Genomic DNA, 14,443 nt, shown 5'->3' on the forward strand with positions numbered 1-14,443 from the left:
GATGAGTCAAGGTTTTCCATGAGGGAAGATCAAGACACATGTGATTCATCCATCTGATGTGAAATATTAAGTGAAAATGCCTACAGTACACCAGGTAGGAAGAACATCTCATTTATTTAATTCACTGGCAGTAATTCATTAGCCAACACTTCTGATTTGTGTCAGTCAAAACTAAACTTCCATCTTGAGCTGGTTCTCACTTTGTGGCCCTTCTATTTCATTTGTGAATGTATGCTGGATTTGACCTTAAACAGCTTTATGCACACTGTTCAATTTGATGCAACTGAGCGCCATTAGTATTCTAATGAATACCATTACTTGTAAAATTATGTTGGTCCTGAAAGTTATTGCAAGTGGTAAGAATATTAAACTCAGTGTCACTGAAATATCTGAGTTCTGGTGCCAGTTTTAAATCTCTGATGCCTTTAATGGTGAATATTAGAAACTAAAACTGGATGCATCTATATACTTACTTATTTTTGTGACAGTCCTTTCTTTGCCCATGCAATGAACTGACTGGAAGCAATGCAACTGCACTGTTAAACTGGGCTTGTTACTTCTTTCTATGTCGCGCTACTCTAAATAAAAGACTTAGTTAGCTCAGATGACAAACTATAATCTAGGATTTCTCTGCAAAATACCGTATAAATGTCTGTTTAGTAGCCTGCTGAGGGAGGGCACTGGCTGCTTTGTAGTATCTCTGTTGAGTGGCACTGGGCTTTTCATTTTGTCTGACAAAGTTGCTGTGGAAAAAGATTGGCACATCTTTGCCTCATCTTTCAGAAGAGTATGTACTTGTTTCACTGGTGTGGTAAGACTAGGACAGGAGCTCAGGGTGGGACATCCCTCCCCTCAAGTGATGAACAGATTTATTGAACATGGTCACATGCGAGGATGCATTCAGAAAGCAGGAATGGCACCTGAGCTCCTGAACTACTCTTTCCTGTTGGCTGGCATTATATCTCAAGTGAGACACAATTAGTGCTAAGATGTTTGAATCAGTTTCAGGTCATCTCCAGCCAGAGGTTGACTTGGCTATGTTTCTGTTCAGCAATGTATATTTTAGTCAGAGCTTTACTGTGCCTTGTAAATAGAATAATATACTAAAAAGTGCAGTTTTATGCAGACCGTATTGGGTGAAAAGTTTGGTCCCTAACCTCCCAAGTAATTTTTCTTTTCTACGTTCTTTGAAACATTTCTATAATGTTTAAGTTTGGGGAATGGAATTCATGTGGGCAAATGGGTGTCACTAAACTAAGAGATGCATCAAGAGTCCTAACCCTCCCTTGTGTTGAGTTATGGTACAAACTGGAACAGTTTAACAGGAGAGGTCAGGAGAGATTCATTCTCTGTAGCCCACAGTTTGGGGCAAACTGTTTGGACATGAACAGCCAAAGTTCGTATTCACGCTCCAGGACAGACAGGTTCAGCTGTGATTCCCAGTACCATTTGTGCATGAATTATGGGAACAGTAGGAGGCTGAGAGACTGAGAAAAGAAGGATAGGGAGAGGGTAAGCCTCTCTTTTCTTACTTTTTCTTTGTAAGTCACTCTATGAGACTATTTCATGTTTTTTTTTTCCTTAAAAAAACCCCTGCAAATGGAAATGTTTTATCTTGGATAAAAATAGGTACTGTGTTGGTACTTTTCACTTCTTTTTTCATCAGTTTGTCACTGATGACTAACTGATGGAGTTCTGAACAAGCGTGGTTTTAGTCTAGTTCTAGAAACCCATACAAGGGTTGTCCTTGGGCACTGTATAAATTAGCTGGGCACATTCTGATTTCATGCATTAGCATTTGACAAAAATCAAACATTTTTCAAGAAAAAAATTAAATCCCTGAAGAATTATTACTGAAATATTTGGATCCAGCTGGACAGAAGTATTCTAACTAGAGAAAATGACTCCTTTATGCTGCACGGTTGAAAACATACTAGCTTCCAAATAAATTGGTACACAGATAACATCAAGTCCTAATTTATTTCTGTTCCCCAGTCTCATCTGCCCAGCTGTCCTAACTGTTTAGCCTCTATCATTGCAGATATGAATGTCTTCCAGAATGAACATTGAACATGCTAGAATTTCTGCTTCTGTTTTAGAGTGAAAGCCTATGTGCACAATATCTGCAAATTAGAGCTGGCAACAGGAGAGAATGAATTAAAATGTGAACCTGGCTGTGGCTGATATCAATATAAATTAAAGTATAAATTGTATACTCATCTGAGGTAGTTGTATATGAAAAAAGGTTAATACAATTCCGTTAATAAATGAAAACTTTTTTTTTTTAAGTCAAACTAGCTTCTATCATATCCAGAAAGGAAAATGGGTACAAAAATATTTCTTTTAAATTCTGTGGTAATTCTAATTTTAATTTTAATCCAAGTTCTTATAAGTCAGTTCTGTAATTCTTTCTAATTGTTCCAAACTCACAGAGGTTATGTTATAAACTGTACTCCACAGAATATTCCAAAACCCAGAGTATTAGCAAACTGCCAGAAGATCAAAATGGGCACATATGAAAAACATCTGTTTCCCATATAATTTGCATTAGTTTTATCATGATTTAATGCAAATAAGTATTGCACGCATACTTATGCAACCAATTGATCATTTGCACACGCAGAAATCCAGTTTAATGAATATATAAACAAAGGAGAAATGCAGATTGTGTTTTCCTGTTTGCATATGTTACTGTCTGTGTATCTATTTCATAAACACTGAATCCTAACTATCTGGAGTGCTAAGGTTAAAGAGCAGTCACTGGCCTTGATTCCATGGCTAGAATTACCAGATGGCTTTTTATGGTCATGCATATTGCTGAGCATTAATTCAATGAAAAAGATAGTATAACATCTACAGTTTTTTTGAATGAAATACAAAATAAAGCAAGCATAGTTACCAACCCAAACCTCTGCCCTGGATTAATTAGATTTGCAAATTTTCAGAGAACCTACAGCCTATTTTTGGATACAGCTGGAAACAATGTCAAGCATGACAATGTCTTTACAATGCACAGAAATAATAGGTCGCTCACAAGATGGCTCATCTAAACAGTTTGGTTTGCAGAGTCTTTATTACACGTTTTGCAAAAAAAAAAAAAAGGGGGATTTGTGTGTGTCTATAAATACAGGAAAGATAAATTACCTTGGCTTTTATCAGTGCTTTTACTTCTAGTCTAATATTTCTGTTATCGTAATTAATTCTTTCTGTGCTTATGGGAAACTTATCAAGATTCAGTCTTTTCAGTTCTCTGTCTTCTCTTTTTCAAGTTCAACATGAGACCAATTCCCCCCTCCTCTTTTTTCTTTCAGTGCATCTTCCCACCCCACTTGAACAGTTCAGGTTTTGTCAGCCTTTTTGACAGCCATGAACTGAGATACCCTTTTGTGGTGGTGAATGGAGTTTACTCCAGTTGGCGGCCGGTCACAAGCGGTGTTCCCCAGGGCTCTGTGCTGGGGCCAGTCCTGTTTAATACCTTTATCAGTGATCTGGATGAAGGGATCGAGTGTGCCCTCAGTAAGTTTGCAGATGACACCAAGTGTGCGGGAGTGTTGATCTGCCTGAGGGGAGGAAGGCTCTACAGAGGGACCTGGACAGGCTGGATCGATGGGCTGGGGCCAATTGTATGGGGTTCAACAAGGCCAAGTGCCAGGTCCTAAACTTGGGCCACAGCAACCCCATGCAACGCTACAGGCTTGGGGAAGAGTGGCTGGAAAGCTGCCCGGTGGAAAAGGACCTGGGCATGTTGGTTGACAGCCAGCTGAGTATGAGCCAGCAGTGTGCTCAGGTAGCCAAGAAAGCCAATGGCATCCTGGCTTGTATCAAAAATAGTGTGGCCAGTAGGACTAGGGAAGTGATTGTGCCCCTGTACTCGGCACTAGTGAGGCTGCACCTCGAATACTGTGTTCAGTTTTGGGCCCCTCACTACAAGAGAGGCATTGAGGTGCTGGAGTGTGTCCAGAGAAGGGCAATGAAGCTGGTGAAGGGTCTAGAGCACAAGTCTTATGAGGAGCGGCTGAGGGAACTGGGGTTGTTTAGCCTGGAGAAAAGGAGGCTGAGGGGAGACCTTATCGCTCTCTACAACTACCTGAAAGGAGGCTGTAGAGAGGTGGGGGTCGGCCTCTTCTCCCAGGTAACAAGTGATAGGACAAGAGGAAATGGCCTGAAGTTGCGCCAGGGGAGGTTTAGACTGGATATTAGGATTTTTACTTCACTGAAAGGGTTATCAAGCATTGGAACAGGCTGCCCAGGGAAGTGGTTGAGTCGCCATCCCTGGAAGTATTTAAAAGACGTTTGGATGAGGTGCTTAGGGACATGGTGTAGTGGTGGTCTTGGTAGTGTTAGGTTTACGGTTGGACTCGATGATCTTAAAGGTCTTTTCCGACCTATATGATTCTGTGATTCTGTGATTTTCAATCTTAAAACAGGTTTTATTTCTCCTCACCCCCAACAATTCATTAGCTTTTAATTTTTTCAGGTGTAAGAGCAGTGCCATTTCTCCCTTTTTTACCTCGCCCTGAATCTGGTTTTGATGCCACAAGTCAAAAGGCTTTTTTGCATACATGGTGGGTGGAACAAGGGGCTTTAGCGGGTTACTGACTTAGTGTCAGTAAACCTGAGCGCATCCCTGCCAGGCACTAACTTTTTTTGTCCCCTTCAGTTCTCTTAGACTGATTTTTAAGGAAGCAAAACCACTTTTTTCATCTCTTTGTTTATGGCTCGAGACCTTTTCAGTTTTGATCTTACTTTGAATAGCAATTGGAAAAGAATATTCAAGCTCATATTCAATGTCTAGGGATTTAGCAAAGTCATGTTAAAAACAGTTTGAAGTAAATAATATGAAGCTCCATTCAAATAGTGCTGATATATTTCTAATTTGCGTTTGTGTGAGTGACAGTAGGAAGGTAGTTTGTTATGTAGATGTTGCCTGTGTCTGTATCACAAATGGATTTACAAGAATGTTTTACTAGATTAATAACAGGTTTTCAGATTCTCAGAATTGTGTGGTTGTTTTTAATCTTACAGTTGGGTGACTTCTTCCTGTAAAGGAATATGTCTTGTTGACCTAAGCAATAGCAAAAATTATATTCTGAAAACTGCGCACTGTGGAAACACATATAGAAACACAGATGGCTGGATGATGGTTTGAGTTATGGGAACTCTGTGATTCTTAAGATTCTTAGGATGTTTCATGGCTTAGATGGCTGCTCTGCACCAAGAAATGGATTGTACTGTCTACATCAATGCTATAATAACACTGTAAAATGATGGCAATGGTCCCAAGTTAGAAGCAGACTTGCTGCTTGCCTCCTTACAACTTATGGAAGAACCAGGCGGTCTGCTTATATATGAGAAGTTTTGAGGATATTTCCTTAAAATCTTTAATTGCCAAAGAGACAGCTTAAGTAACAACTTCTAAGATTTGTTCTCCTGAGAGCCTGAGAAGGCCAGAAGCTTTGCAAATGAGAGATGAAGCAGGTGAAGAAAATACCACAAAAATATAAGAGATAGCAAGGTAATTTTAGGGTATCTGTACAGCAAAGCAGGACTTTCTGTCGCATGAGGCTAATCTAGCTGCTAATCTCTTAGGAGCTCCACAGTGAGGAACCTCGCATCTAACACATTAACAACTTGGCAGCTTTCCAGGAGAATACATATATGAGGTTGGAGATGAGGGTTGCTGCATGCTTTGGCCATTATGTGCATATCTCAGGCCTGCGCTTCTGGAGCAGGGGAACTGCACTGTTATTGAAGAAGTCCTATGGAACTCCCTATGTGAGAGAGATTGAGAATTAAGCTCAAGGGTAGCTGCTGTGACTTTTCATTTGCAGGTTTTGCAGACTGTTACAATACAGCCAGGTAAAAAAAGCCTGTCCAGATAGATAGCTGACTGACATCTGCAGGAATTCCTCAATATCTCTCTGAAATTCTTACTAATTCTTTTGTGTGTATGTAATGTTTTGTGTGTAATTTCACTGCCATGGGAGGGAGTATGTCCCAATGTTATTCTAGTTATATACTTTGTATTGCTGTGTAAACAGATTGCTACTGATAATAAATATTTCGTTTTGTTAAGACTACTTTTAAACAATATGGAAAAATGTCACTATTTTTCGAGACTAAATCTGAAAGAAGTGTTTCCAGTTTTACTGTCTCTCAAAGTTTTCCTGTTAAAGCGGAAAGTTATTTTTTGCACAGATCAGAGGACATTATGAAAAAAGTAGACGATTATTCATTTTGAGTGGCAGCAGTGTTATGACTCACCGTTTTCATGGGCATCATTCCCTACATTCATAATGGATTTTGAAAATTGGAACAGGCTTCTGCCAACAAACAAAATATTAATGAAATGTAGGGTTGCATCATATAGTTTTTGCATAATGTAATTTTTCCCAGAAAATGAAATGATGACCTACTAAAAATAAATGGAAGAAATGCTTTATAGTCTTATTTTGCTGTGAGCAAAAAGGTATTTGGGTGAGAGGCTGAATATGTGTGAGTTGGCCTATTTATTATTTACAGACCCTCTGCAGCTTTGATGCATAAGATTAAACTCCTGAAGGTGCATTATATGGTTTCTCACAATGACTGCTGCATTAATTGTAATCAGTTTATCATACTTTTGAGTATGCAACAGCTTCAGATCTGTTGAAAAGGGTACAATGCACAAGCAAGGAAGTGAGGATGATTAGGATAGTGGAAACTCAGGAGTTCATCAGCACATATATGTAAACATTTTCTGAAAAATTACCTGGAATTTTTCTCCCAGATAGTGGAGAGAGATGCTTAACTGGTCTACAGCAGTTGTTAATCAATCAATCAAATGCTGCCTACAGTATGGATTAAATTTAGTATGTCCTGCCTGATCCCCCAAATGACAGCACACACCTTGTGTTCCCTTTCTCATGCTTCTCCCACCTAAGGCTGCAAGTAGGGATTCAGATCAAGGCCTTTAGCAACAACTTGAGGAAAGCAGCTGGATTTTCTACAGTCCAGGGGAGGGTAATAAATAATAATAAAGCCCATTAATCCTCTTTTCCATTAGTGGCAATGTCAGATAAACCTGCTTAGAGACTCTTGAGAAATGTTACATGGATGATTTATTGTATGTGTAGTTTTGGATGTAAGTGTAATTTTGAAACGTGGTACCTCTAGAGATTCACCAAATGATAGAGTAGAATAGCAGATGAATTACAGCATCATATAATGGGCAATTTCAGTATATCTCTTCAGCTGATTTCACAGCCTTTTCAGTTAGTGCTGGCTGCATTGGGTGGATGTGAACATCATTTGCTGCGAAGGGTGACAGGACACTTTGTGGTAAGAGTTGAAATTAAAAAGCTTTCTTTGGTGATGCACTTGGAGAATAGGTTTCATTAGGTTCCTTTTCTCCTGCCTACTTGCTGTTTGACTTTGCATATGACTATTTGTAAAAATGAACTACTAATAAATTCGTTTGCCTACTCTACATCACAGGTGCAAACAGTGGTTATGGTTTTATAAATGTTTTTAAATAGTGGGGATTCATTTTAATGGTGTATGAGGAGGAATGTTTACTCTGTATTGAAGAGTAGGCTAATAACGAATGAACTCTAACTTTCCTCTCTTATAGATTTAATATCCCTATTGATTTAAAAATGCAAAATGCTTTTTGCCAGAAGATGACTGTTCCTCAAGCTCCCCTTAAAAGCATTGCTGTTCCTGACCTCAGCTGCATTTGCTTCTGAGAGAGGACTCAGCTACTTTTTTATTCTTCTTGAAATTCACTGCGCAAAACTGTAATGCTATTGAGCAATGAGTTGTCAAGCACCTGCAGGCAGCGTGCAGGCACCTGATAGCAGGATGACTCAACCCTCCATCCCTCCAGTCTGGCATTCAGTTGTATTTGCCTTATGTTTGACTAAGAAATAATCTGCTAGATTCTAGACAAATACACTTTCCTAACACTTACTTACTATATGTTTTATTTAAAACTTTAACATACGTTTATATATCATTGTGATTTGCTTAGATCTACACTGTGATTGTGCTTTGGTAATCATTTTAAAATTACGGAATGCAAGGCAATTGAGAAAGACCACGCAGAGATGATTTAAAGGCTGACTTTTTTAAGAGAGCTATTAAACAGGTTAGTCACAACCATGAGTCACTTGAATTGAGTCATGCTTACTTTTTGGTAGCTATAGATTATCTGGTTCTCCTGTTCCTCCACACAGCTATGAGTAATGCTTTATTAAGAACTATTACCGCTTTGGAGAATGGCTTTTCCCTACTCTGCGTGATGCCCTGCCTGAATACATTTTTGCATTGGGCAGTTTACAATGTCATTATTTGGCCCGTTCTTTCAAAACACTTGAGTGTCTGGTTGCATAAAACAAGCAGTGAAATATGTGCCAAGTGTTGAGTCGAGGAGAGAGACAAGCAAGTAAGGGACCTCACTATCAGTCCATGATTTGCACCATTTCTGTGGGGGTTAGTAGGAGATATTAATAGTCATCCTGATTTATGTTAGCCCTTTTGCCACCTACAGCGGCTGAGACAGGAGCTGTGGGGTAGTTATACAGAATGGAGATGATCTGTGAGGAACAGAAAAAACAAGGGGGTGGGGGGCACAAATATGTCCTGAGATGGTAACTGGGTAGATGGCTTAATAACTGTTGAAGCTGGGTTTGGATGGGTTGGGTTATTTTTCCTTCTATATTTGTAGTGAGCATGCATCAACACAACTGTAGTGTTAGGCATAATCCCAGAGCCTTTACGACCATCGTTCTAGACACAAAATTAGCATAATTTATATTGGCCAAATGTTTTCAGCTTGGTGGCTACCTAAAATTAGTCTGAAACTGTGTCGGTTCTTAAATGTGGGCTTGGGAGCCTGGATTTGTGTTGGAAAATGTAGGCTGTAGTTCTTCAAGCATCAGCAAAGAAAGGGAAGTTACGGTAGCTCTGAATATTCCTGAATATGCCTACATTTAGGCTGCAATATTCATTGCTCTTTTTTAATAAGTACTGTCAGCATTTTTGTTAATATAAAGGCAAGACATCGTTTCCTTGTAATCTTTACAGGAAAAAAAAAAGATATTACAGTCACAGTTTCAAGGATTATTTATTATTTTTCGCTGGCTCTGCTTCTGAGAATTTTTCTGAAGACTCTTATTCTCTCCAAAAATGGATAGCTCACCTAGAAATAAAGCTTTCTTCCATGACTGGTATCTTGCTGATTGGTGCTGCATGACTATTAGATGAAAAATATTATTAAAATTAGAATGAAAATGTCTGTCTTATTTTTTCTTCTCTGCTGAATAATGTAAAACCCAAAACAGTTTTCTCTAGTTTATCAAAGAGGTCAGGGGACAGACAATTTGAATTAGAAAATGTGATGATGTCATGAAGAGCACTCAATGTGCTTTACAACAAAGGATTTAAATGTCTCAAAAGGGAAAAGTAATTTTCACTGCCCTTCTTAACAAAACTATTGCAATAGATAGCAAAGTGGTAAAACTGCTTCCTGCATAAATGTCTTTCCCATATGCTTCTGCTTCCTTTCAGCAGATCTATACAGCAAATACTTGAGTCACAAATAGTTTTCATTGGGACCAAATTTATGTGAGAAGGGGTCATTTGTTCAGTGTCATCAGTTATAAAGCTGCACGAGGTCATCCCAGAGAAAATTCTTGCTTTCAAATTCTTTTTGAGCTTTAAAAGCTGTTGCTAACCTGGGATGAGAACATATTAAAACAAAAAAACAACCAAAAAAAAAACCATGGAATGCATTTTATAACTGAAGGACTGACTGCTATCATCTGTGTGTGCTACAGCAGTTTACTGAACTAATTCTGGAGACCTCCATGAGACATTCTAAGTCAGAATGAAAAGACAGCTCTTTTGCAAAGTCTCATTAAGTGAGATCTGTCTTGGTCCTTGGAAAAGGACCTCCCCTTAGGAGCTGGAAAGAGCTGCAAAGCTTGGCCCCATTAAAATAATGGGCTGTTGTAAAGACCTTTCCATGGTGCCATGGGTGGTAGATCACTTGTGGTCTGGCTATGTCAGAACTTACATCTCGGTATCTGGGGCAAGAAACTCCGTTACCCAAGAAATGAAGATGTCCCAGTGGCCCTGGTACAGGGCATGTCTGCAGACATGCTTGAGCTCGGTGCTATCGCAGGATATTTCTTGCACAGCAAGGGAACCAAGCCAGCTCACAAGATAGAAGCGCACACACTTAAGCAGTACGCAGTGCGGCAGGAGAATAAAAAGCCAAGAATACAGATGGTGTGTGTTTATGTGGATATTTCCTCAGCTTTGTAAAGAAATTAGGTCCTGTGTTCCCTGTGTTTCAGTGCCTGCCACAGGTTTATCTCTTCTCCAAACAACCATTATACGAAAGAAAATGCTTTTAAGTAATGAGAAGGTAAATTCAAACATGTATAAGACACCTCTGTTCCATTTACTTATATTTTCTGTAGGGTTCTGTTTTTATGCCACAAAGCTGAATATTATGTAACAGGATTGTATTATTTAATTTCTGTAGAGTGCTGTCCCCTCTCCTGGCTGTTTTACTGTGTTGAAAGACATAATCTGCTGAGAATGTATGTTTGGGTGAAATAGAATTTCCTCTGTCTTTCCCTCAATCTAAAAGAAAAAAGGAAAATATCTTGCTGATTGGGAAAGACAAAACAAAACGTGTTGAGAGTTAAACATTTTTCTCAAACTTTGGAACGAACTTTTCTCTGTGCTGAGGGGCGATGCATTGTCCTTCTGGTAAGTTAAAATAGTAGGTGGTAGGACACTAACACAGATCATTAGCCTGGATAGAAATAGAAGCCAAATAGAGGAAGACTACTTGCTATGAGAAGAAATTAAAACAGCAAGGTAGAAGCTGAGCGGGAGTTGACCACTGACTGTGGCTGCTAATATTGAGTGGCTTATTCACTGCATTTCAGTGAAATACAAGTGCAGGGGAATATGCCATAACTGATGAGACTTTTCTGATGTCAATGGATCATGATATTGGAAAAGTTAATGGTCTGAATCAGTGGTTTTCAAATGTCATTGACTATACATTATAGTGCATAGAAATTCAGAAAAACAACTTGGAAAAAAAATGCTGGGATTCATTACCATGCATTTTTCATGGTGGAAATGAGAATGAGCAACTGGAGCTTCACAAATCCCCACAAAAATAGATGAGCTAATGCCCAGAAGTAAAGGGACCTCACCCAGCTGCCCATCACAACTGCATTTTACATTGAGGTTGTTTGCTTGTTTGTTGTATTTATTCGGTATTTCATTTGTGCCTTCCTATTATGTCCTCCAATATCAGTTTCATTCCTTTTGCCTACCACATTCTTTTCTTTTCTGTCTTTTCTCTTTTCCCTGTCCAAAATTGTTTACCATGTGGATAGCTTTTTCTCTCTCTGAGAGGTAAGATGGCTGGGACAAAATATTATGCTGAATTGACAGCCAGAAATAAGTTACTAAATAAGGTTCTTTGTAAGCTTTTACCATGGCTCAGAGGGGGCTCCACAGGGGCCTGTGAGAAGCTGAAACTGTCTTGGTTTTATATTTATGTGACACATGCAGCAAGTTCAGAAAAGGACATGTAAATAAACACATTACATCAATTTTAACTTAATGACATCAACTTCTCTTCTGACCCTACTAGCCCCTGAAATTAATAAACACTCGGCAAAGGAGTAACAAGATTCATATGTATAAAGATACTGACTGCAGTGAAGGGGGTTAAAAAGCTCTCTGTGGAATCCTGTGTCTTGTACAGTTGTATCTTGTGTGTGCAAATGGAGATTCCCTGTTTTTTTCAGATTTAAGAACCAATGTTATCTTTAGTTTTTCAGAGATTTCAAATGTGCAGAGTAGTGTGGTATAAAGCTAAATTCACTCCTAAACTTCCACGAGTTACTGCCCGTATTTTCTTTTGTTTCCAAATGAGAAGTAGTTCTGGTTATTTATTATGCTACAAGAGTCTTAAGTTACAGTTTATACTTTTGTAACTGCATTTATTACTGTTCTTTTTCTGAATTTTAGTAATCAGTCTCGGTGTCACACAAACAGTAGTGGTCATTCAGAATTCTCTGAATATGATCTAAATTCATAAATAGAAAGTAGTTTGTGTTGAAGTTAAGTGGCATATAATGGTATAGTTTTACATTTCATGTCTCCGGTTAGTTTACACATTAATACTTCATAATCTGTCTGTACCAGTTAGATTTTCCTGCAGTGCAACAAAAATAGAAAGCAGGAAGCAAGCTCTGAAAAAGAAATATTCAAGGACTTGAAGGGTCTGTCTGGCTTTCTACCCAAAAAGTATCCAGGCACATCAGATCAAAGGGATCAGCCCTGCTGGGCTGTAAACACTGTGGGCAACATCCTTGGGTGGTCCAAAGGAGCACAGCTTTGCGTGGACCCCCGGCACAGCTGCCCAGCCTGCTGAGAGCAGCCTCTTGGTGTTTTCTGCCTGTAGTCAGAGCATAGAAATACACACAAGCGTGTTTGGTAAACTAGAAAGAGGCTTAGAGGGGATTTGGGGTGAACCTGTTTTTAATGTTACCTGAACCGTCCCTCAGACATCAACAGGACTAATCAGGGGCTGCCAGGTGATGCACAGTGCGTGCTTGGGCAGAAGGCCAGGTGCCCTTTGAAAAGACATCATTGCTGATAATGGAGCTCTTTGATTATGCTAATTAAAGAGGTGTTGCCTGTATGTCACTGAGAATAAGCTCTGACATTAGGCAGCAATTGCTGTAAGTTGGTTTGTTATGTGACTTCTACATTGGTATATGTTTTGTTTGGTATCATTCTGGCTTCTGTGCTGCTGGGAAGATAAAACTACAGGTGAACCAAGGTAGTTACATGGAGGATAGTGAGGAAGATTTGCAAAGTACCTCATAAGTAAGTATACTACTACAGACACATGTGGAAAAAGCCAAATCCTGACATCTTTCAGGTTTATGGTTCTGTGAATAGATGTTTGGAAGAAACATAAACATATTTATGTTTATATATACACACCACGCATGTGTGTCTGTGTATGTGCACACAGGTTACACAATTGGATTTCCAGGTGGTGAGGAAGAGCTCTGCAAAGGGAAATCTGAGAAAAAAGCATGTGCTTTCTTGTTTGTTTTTTGCTTTCGGAAAACAAGTAGATTACCCAGCATAATCAGCATTGCTCTAGATGGCAACAGTCATCTCCCCAAGAAACAGCCAAGAATCACGAGGGTACCTTCATATGTATCTTGCATATGTCTTTCTCGTGTCTGGGCTTAACTGTGTAGCTCCCCTCATCTACAGACCCAACAGAAAAAGGCATTAATGTTTTTTGAATGTATGAGCAGCTCTTTGCTTGGTTTTCCCTTTACTTTCAAATATTCAACTTTTTGAGAATGTGGCTTAGCTCAAGTTTACCTTTCCATTTAATTTTGTATTGGAAAATGCTGGGAAAGCTATACATTTAAGCCTTAATTTGTCATTCTTGCTCTTAAGTTACAATCTGGCCTCTACCTATATGATCACATTCAAATTGTTCAGCAAGATCTGTACTCTTAGAAAGAAAAGGAAATTCTTGAATGTTTGAGTGTGAAATTTATTCCTGGCTGAGCGGTCTAGTTCTCTGTGGTTGTCTTCAGATGGACACAAAGTATGGAACTTCCTAATTCTGGCTTTTCTTAATTTTGATGTTCACAAGAGGCTAATTCCTCTTAATAACTTTACTATATGTAATACTAATGAATACTTTTAATGTTTTCTGTTGTATTTAGTAGGGCTCTAAAATAACCAGACTGGGAGTGTAAAGGAGGAATGTGACCCCACAGCATTCCTGCGCTATTAGATAGCTCGGACAAAAAAGAGGGAACACTGTTTTAAAAAGCCACCACCACCAAAACAAACCCACCAAACCAAAATAAAAAAACCCCCATTGCTGCCATTACCTAAACAAACTCTCCACACATACTCTGCTCCAGGGAAGAAGTATTATTTTTTACAATGTCTTTGCCTTTATTTGCCTCTCTTCTTTTCCTGCTATCACAAGCAAAAAGAGCATGGTAATCTTGCAGACACATCAGGCAGATAAAGTAATTCAGAGAGGTCATTCTTGCAACTCTGATGTTTTCTTAAGTAAGTAGTGGTAAAGATCAAGGCTTCTTAAACAAGAATGTTTACTTTTAGGTGTAGTGATCTGTTGAAGCATTCTGGGCACCTCAGTAGATTTGGGGGGGGTGGGAGGGTGTGTGTGTGTATTTTTCCCCATCTTGCAATGCTCAGAGGAAAAACTGGTCTTGAATTAGTGCTGTGTTGAGTCTAGCCTGACTTTGGCGTAAACCTGCTGGAAATAGTTTTGTCATCTGTGGCAGTATTAAATTATCTGCAGTAGATGACTGCAGTCAAGCAAGTTTTAGTGCCTATAATGGCTTAGTCACTAGCA

The sequence above is a fragment of the Ciconia boyciana genome, chromosome 8 (genome assembly GCF_034638445.1).
Source record: "Ciconia boyciana chromosome 8, ASM3463844v1, whole genome shotgun sequence".
NCBI lineage: Eukaryota > Metazoa > Chordata > Aves > Ciconiiformes > Ciconiidae > Ciconia > Ciconia boyciana.